Source organism: Mus caroli, unplaced genomic scaffold (genome assembly GCF_978045245.1).
Source record: "Mus caroli unplaced genomic scaffold, Mus_caroli_1 scaffold_15, whole genome shotgun sequence".
NCBI lineage: Eukaryota > Metazoa > Chordata > Mammalia > Rodentia > Muridae > Mus > Mus caroli.
This window is the reverse complement of record NW_028227270.1, coordinates 98,670,791-98,677,650: the sequence shown is the minus strand read 5'-3', so window position 1 is coordinate 98,677,650 and position 6,860 is coordinate 98,670,791. Positions and strand designations below refer to the sequence as shown.

At 40.1% G+C, this 6,860-nt stretch overlaps 1 pseudogene; it reads left to right on the top strand.

The window, feature by feature from the left end:
* The first annotated feature begins 852 nt into the window (after positions 1-852).
* LOC110307219 (putative vomeronasal receptor-like protein 4) lies at positions 853-1,856 on the top strand (annotated as a pseudogene).
* The last annotated feature ends 5,004 nt before the right edge of the window (positions 1,857-6,860 follow it).

The following is a 6,860-nucleotide window of genomic DNA, read 5'->3' as shown; positions in this document are numbered from 1 at the left end:
AACCTTCTAATTGCTACTCCCAGTTCCCCATGCTTTACTCCTACATACCTCCTTTTAAATTCTTGACCTTCTGTACTTCTTCTTCCTGGGCGTGTTTACTCTCACAACTGATTTTGACTCCCTTTTTTTCTCCCCCTTCTCTCTCCTTTCCAGATCCTGCTCTCCATTTGCTTCCTATGATTATTTTCTTCCCTGTTCTGAGTAGGACTGAAGTATCCACACATTGGTCTTCCTTCTTCTTAGGTTTCATATGGTCTGTGAGTTATATGGTGGGTATTCTGAACTTTAAAATTTTTTTATTATTTATTTATTTTTGCCAATATCCACTTATCAGTGACTATATACCACTTGTGTTCTTTACAGACTAGATAACCTCACTCAGAAAGAAATTTTCTAGTTCTATCCATTTGCTTGAGTATTTCATGAAGCCATTCTTTTTAATAGCTGAGTAGTACTCCACTGTGTAAATATACCACATTTTCTGTATCCATTCCTCTGTTGAGGGACATCCGGGTTGTTTTCAGTTTCTGGCTATTATAAATAAGTCTGCTGTGAACATAATGGAGCATGTGTCCTTGTTATATGTCAGAGCATCTTTTGGGTATATGTGAGGAGTGGTATAGCTGAGTCCTTAGGTAGCATAGGTACCAGTTACCAACATCGCCAGCCAGGCCATAAAAAATACCCCAAAGGTCACAAGAAATAGGAGAAATTTTACAGATTTAAGCTGCAATATTACCTGTGCCCATGAGTGCTTTGTGAGCTCCAAAAAATGCTACTGTGCAAAATGTTCTATTTAGAACGGGGTCTAACATTCTGAAGATTTTCTTCAAAATGTTTTTGCAACTTGGATACAAGTTTTTCTACCTAGGAAGGAAGAAATGATTTTGAAGTACATTAAAGAAATTATTTTCCCCTCCATGACACTGCTTGGCACTCTGGGAAACATGTTTGTTTCTGTGAATTATATCTTCAGTTGGTGGGGAAGTCCTGAGAAGAAACCCATACATGTTATTCTGATCCACCTGGCTTTTACAAACATCCTAATCCTTCTTACAAAAGGATTGCAAAAGACAGTAGCAGCTTTTGGTTTGAGAAACTTCCTGGATGACATAGGTTGTAAGAGCATTGTTTACCTGGAGAGGGTGGCCCGGGGCCTCTCCATCTGCACCAGCAGTCTCCTCACTGTGGTCCAGGCCATCATCATCAGTCCCAGAGCATCTAGGTGGGGGAGGCTCAGGCCAAAGTCTGCATGGCACATCCTTCCACTCTTCTCATTCTTTTGGATACTCAATGGTTTAATAAGTATGAACCTAATCCATTCCATCACAGGTACAGGTTTTAATATATCACAGCTTGAGAATAGTGACAGCTATTGCTATTTTATGCAAGAAAGTCAGGGAATAAAATGGATTGTTCTCCCTCTCATGGTCCTGAGAGATGCAGTGTTTCAGGGCGCCATGGGAGGGGCCAGTGGCTACATGGTATTTCTTCTCCACAAGCACCACCAGCATGTCTTCTACCTTCAGAACTCCAAGCTTCTCTACAGAACTCCTCCTGAGCTGAGAGCTGCTCAAAGTGTCCTCCTTCTGATGCTCTGTTTTGTTTTCTTCTACTGGGCAGATTGTGCATTTTCTCTAATTTTAAGTCTCTCTTCAAGGGACAAAACCTTGATGGAAAATACTCAAGAATTTCTGGCCCTTGGTTATGCAAGTTTTAGCCCTTTTGTGCTGATTCACAGGGATGGGCTTCTGGTTGATTGTTGGCATGCTCAGTGGGAGAAATTGAGAAAATGTCACTTTCATTTAAATGTCCAATAGGTGTCAGAGTAAACTCAGTTGTTCAGTATTGTGGGTAAGACAAAGTTCCACAATGTACTTTAAGCATGTGTTTATTCTCAGACATTCTTGGTTATTCACAGTCTTGAGCTAAGAGAAAGTGAGAAAGACCTTAGCAAATTACAGTGATATAGACATCTCACTCTCTATTTGCCACTCTTGAAGGGTTAAAAAAAACCTTTCTCTTTGTATTAGTTTACCACATATGAATATTTTGCCTGTATTTATAACTGTAAAATAGGTGCATGCTCTGTACCTGTTGAGACTAGAAGAGATCATCAAATATTTAGTGACAGACTGGAGTTACAGGGATTGTTCTGTTCCAATGTCTGGCTGTTAGAAATTGAACCTGGCTTCTCTGGAAGACTAGACAGTGCTCTTAAGTATTGAGCCATCTCTCCAACAGTGAGAAAATGGGTCTAGCAAGGGTGTGTAAAACTAGTATTACTACTACCATGGCTGGAAGCATAAAGATGAGGTTTGTAAATTTTACAAAAATTAATAGTGTTGTAATCTTGTTTATCCAAGGAATACCATTTCTTGTACTTAACCATGTGTTTTCTAAATGTTAATACTTTCAGAATATTTTAAACTACTTCAAAGTATCTGTAAGTATCCATCCATAAAAATATTTTATAGAATTTTTGAAAGAAAGATATGTACTGTGAATTTTGTTGCTAGAATCCGAATGTAGCAGTCATATAACTTAAATGCCCTGAATCTTTTCACTGGGGTTATATTCGTGAAAGCTCTCTACAGGGATATACTCTGGAGATATGGGATAAACTAGATAATGAATGCACAGTAAGGCTTTATTCTGTACTCATTGATAATTTCTGTGGTTTTTAAAAAACGTGGATTTGTCTTTTTCAAAATTAACTAATAAGTGTGACTGAAGCTGACTGAGGCATTCTAGCAGCTGCCCTTAGTTAATGTCTGGGTGCTTTCTGCTGTACTGTCCAGCTCTTTGTCACCAAAAGGCTGTGGAAGAATCTAACTCTACATTCATTTAAATGAAGGATTTGCTGCTTAATTTCTTAAATTCGATCCATACAATAGGATCATGACATTATTCTAAGAATCTGATGGACACATTCTGAAAAATATTTTCGATGTTATCATTGAACATGAAATTGTTGAATTATTATTCATATGTTTATATCCTATTTATAAAACATTTCTCTGTCATATCTGACTAGATGTTTGGCTGGTGCGTGGCTCTACTTTACAATGATCAATAAATAATTATATTTTGCTTGGTTTCACTGTATACACAAAATATTTAAGTAAATTATGATTGTGCTATAGGTAATTAAATAGCTTGTTTTTCTAATATATTTCTTTTTATTTATGTGTATATGCATGTGTGGATGTATGCCACATTTATATAGCTGCCCACACAGGCCTGAAGAGAGTTTTAGGTCCCAAGGAGCTAGAGCTACAAGCTGTCATGCGTCTTATGATGTGGGTACAGGGTAAGGAAGTAGAGTTCTCTATGAGAGAAGCAGGTCTCTTCACCATCCCCTGTCTTTCTGATGTAAATGTGACTTGTCTGTAGGTAACATCCATTGGTTATGTTAATCTCACTGCATTTATGTCAAGCCCTTTTCTGACATAAAGAACCAGACAAATCAACACCTTTTAAATCAGCCTGTGCAATTTGTCTCAAAAGGAAGTGATGTAAGAAGGAAGTGATGTAAGAACATGGAAATGTGTTTAATCTGAGTGATGGAGAGGTTGTTCCACATTAGGAACAGACAGGGGCTGGAGAGATGACTCAGTGAGTAAAAGCACCTGCTGACACCCAGACAGCCTGATCTGTCTCTGAAGAAGAAAACTGACTCCACACGCTGACCTCTGACCTCCACAGGCATATTGACATACACACATGGACACACACAGGAAATACCAAACAAACTTTAAATTTAATTTAAAAAATAAAACATAAAACATAAACTTGATACATCATAAACAAGGAAGGCTTAGACCTAGAGTGGCACAGAGGGTTGATATTTTTAATTTCACTGTAAACATCAGAGTAGACTGGAAAACAATAAAATAAGATCTTTTTAAATTTTTTATTATTATTGGATATTTTATTTATTTACATTCCAAATGTTATTCCCTTTCCCAGTTTCCCTACACTGAATCATCAATCCTTCACAGGACCAAGGGCCTCTCCTCCCATTGATTCCAGACAAGGCCATCCTCTGCTCCATATGTGGCTGGAGCCATGTGTCCCTTTATGTGTGCTCTTTGCTTGGTGGTTTAGTTCCTGAGAGGTCTTGGGGGGAGGAGAGGGTCTGGTTGGTTGATGTTGTTGTTCTTCCTATGGGGTTGCAAACCCCTTCAGCTCCTTCAGTCCTTTCTCTAACTCCTCTACTGTGGACCCGGTGCTAAGTCCAAAGGTTTGCTGCAAGTTTCTGTATTTGTCAGACTCTAGTAGAGCCTCTCAGGAGATAGGTATATCAGGCTCTTGTCAGCAGGCACTTCTTGGCATCTATAATAGTGTCTGGGTTTTGTGTCTGTATATGGGATGGATCCCAATTTGGGCAGTTTCTCGATGGCCTTTCCTTCCAACTCTGCTCCACACTTTGTCCCCACATTTCCTTTAGACAGGAGCAATTCTGTGTTTAAAATTTGGAGATGAGTGGGTGGCTTCATCTCCCAACCGGGGTCCTTGACTAACCTCTGGATATGGTCTCTACAGGTTCTCCCTCCCCTTTGTTGGGTATTTCAACTAATCTCATCACTGTTGGGTTCTAGGAGCCTCTTGCTTTCCTGGCATCTGAGACTTGCTGGTGGCTACCCAGCTCCCAGTTCCCCATACCCAATTGCTACACAACTCTGTTCAAATTCCTGACCCTCTGTATGTTATCTCCATGTTATAGGATTTTCCCTATCCAATTATATTAAAATATAAGTGCAGGAGGAGGCCTGTGATTGGACAGGGAAAAATTAGGCAGGGCTAAGAGTTGCAAAGGCAGAGAGCATCTCAGGAGAGAGAAGCCAAGATGGAGGGGGACAAACTGGAAGAAGATCCTGATCCCACATGGTTTTAAAAAGCCACAGGTAGTTATGAATATCATATAGGGACAGAATAATTGGGATAACTTGTCTGATCTAGGTGGGCAGCTTGTAACATTATCAGTTGGCTCTGAAATTATTGTGTGGGAATCTTGTGAATTGAGAATTTATTGATATATAAATCTTACTTGTTAATTATAAACTTATTGAGTTTTATTTTACTGGGTAACTGGAAGGCAAGACTGCCTATCACAGGTGGATTATGGTTGCACTGAGGCTGCAAAGAGTTGCTGGTAGTTGGGTGGGAACTTGCTGGTCATTTTTTGATATTTCCCACAACAGGTGGCAAACCAACATGTTGGGCAAGAATCCACTAGAAATTTAAGATTAGTAGCCTGAGAGTTAAAGTTTCATTTTCTAAGGGAGAGAAAGGTAGCACTAGGCAAGTCACACATACACAATTGAATTGAAACAAAGCAGGCCCTGAGATCCCCTGCTGTGGGGAATTGCAGGCTGCTCTGAGTCAGGAGAAGAGTGAAGCTGCCTAACACAGTTAAAGTTTATTTAGGACATGGGGAGGAGAATTGAGGGTGTAGGAGAGAGAGAGAGAGAGAGAGAGAGAGAGAGAGAGAGAGAGAGAGAGAGAGAGAGAATGAGAATGTAGAGGAGTAGAGGCTGGCCATTAACAAGTGGAGAGAGGGTGAAGGGAATGGAAAGAGAAAGGAGAGAAGGGGAAGAGAGTAAGAGAGCAAGAGAGTGAGGAGGGGGCAAACAATCCCTTTTATAAGCAATCCCTTTTATAGTGAGTCAGGCATTCCTGTCTGTTGCCATGTAACTGAAGGGCAGAGCATAGAAGGAATGCTAAAAAAATGTGTTCACCACCATGTCTGGCTTAAGGGTTGCCATTTTTAAGAGATTGTACTCTCTGGCACAATAATTAAGCATTCAGTAGTCTACCTTTATTATTGAACACTTCTGTGATCGTGATGAAAGATTATAGCTTAATTCAGTAAACATTAGACATGTTGGATTTCATATTGCTTCCTGTACTGGCTATTTTTGTGTCAACTTGACACAGCTGGAGTTATCACAGAGAAAGGAGCTTCAGTTGAGGAAATGCCTCCATGAGATCCAACTGTAAGGCATTTTCTCAATTAGTGATCAAGGGGGAAAGGCCCCTTGTGGGTGGGATCATCCCTGGGCTGGTAGTCTTGGGTTCTATAAGAGAGTAGGCTGAGCAAGCCAGAGGAGGCAAGCCAGTAAAGAACATCCCTCCATGGCCTCTGCATCAGCTCCTGCTTTCTGACCTGCTTGAGTTCCAGTCCTGACTTCCTTTGGTGATGAACAGCAGTATGGAAGTGTAAGCTGAATAAACCCTTTCCTCCCCAACTTGCTTCTTGGTCATGATGTTTGTGCAGGAATAGAAACCCTGACTAAGACACTTCCTTTATTTCATTGATAGAATTAGTCTCCCCATATGTAACAAAAGGGAACAGAAGTTAGAAGGCAATAACTACAGTCAGGTGCTATCGCCCACCAACCCTAGGTGCAAGCTAGAATTCACATATTTCAGGCTTCCGGAAACCTGCAGAGCAGAAAACTCTAAAGCAATCATGTAGTAATAACTAGGATGTAGAAGAGGAAGGGCTCAGAATAGCTTTCCAAATATTTAGCATATACACAAATCTTGGGGCTCAAACATCACAGTTTCCTTTTCACTACTATATTGTCCTGTACAATGTGCCGATAAGGGAGATGTGATGGTGGAATGCCTGAATGCAAAACAGGAAATTCCTGTGTGATCTAGACATCAGAAAATCAACTTGATCTCACAAAAATCATAGTGACTCAGTTATTAACAACATTGAGGGAAAAGATGAGGGCAAACCAGTGCAAACTTAAAAATTGACTACAGAAGCCCTGAAATGATTCAGTATCCATGACAATCAAGATCTGAGTGACTTCCTTTCAGTCCAAGACCAATCTGCTTTGATG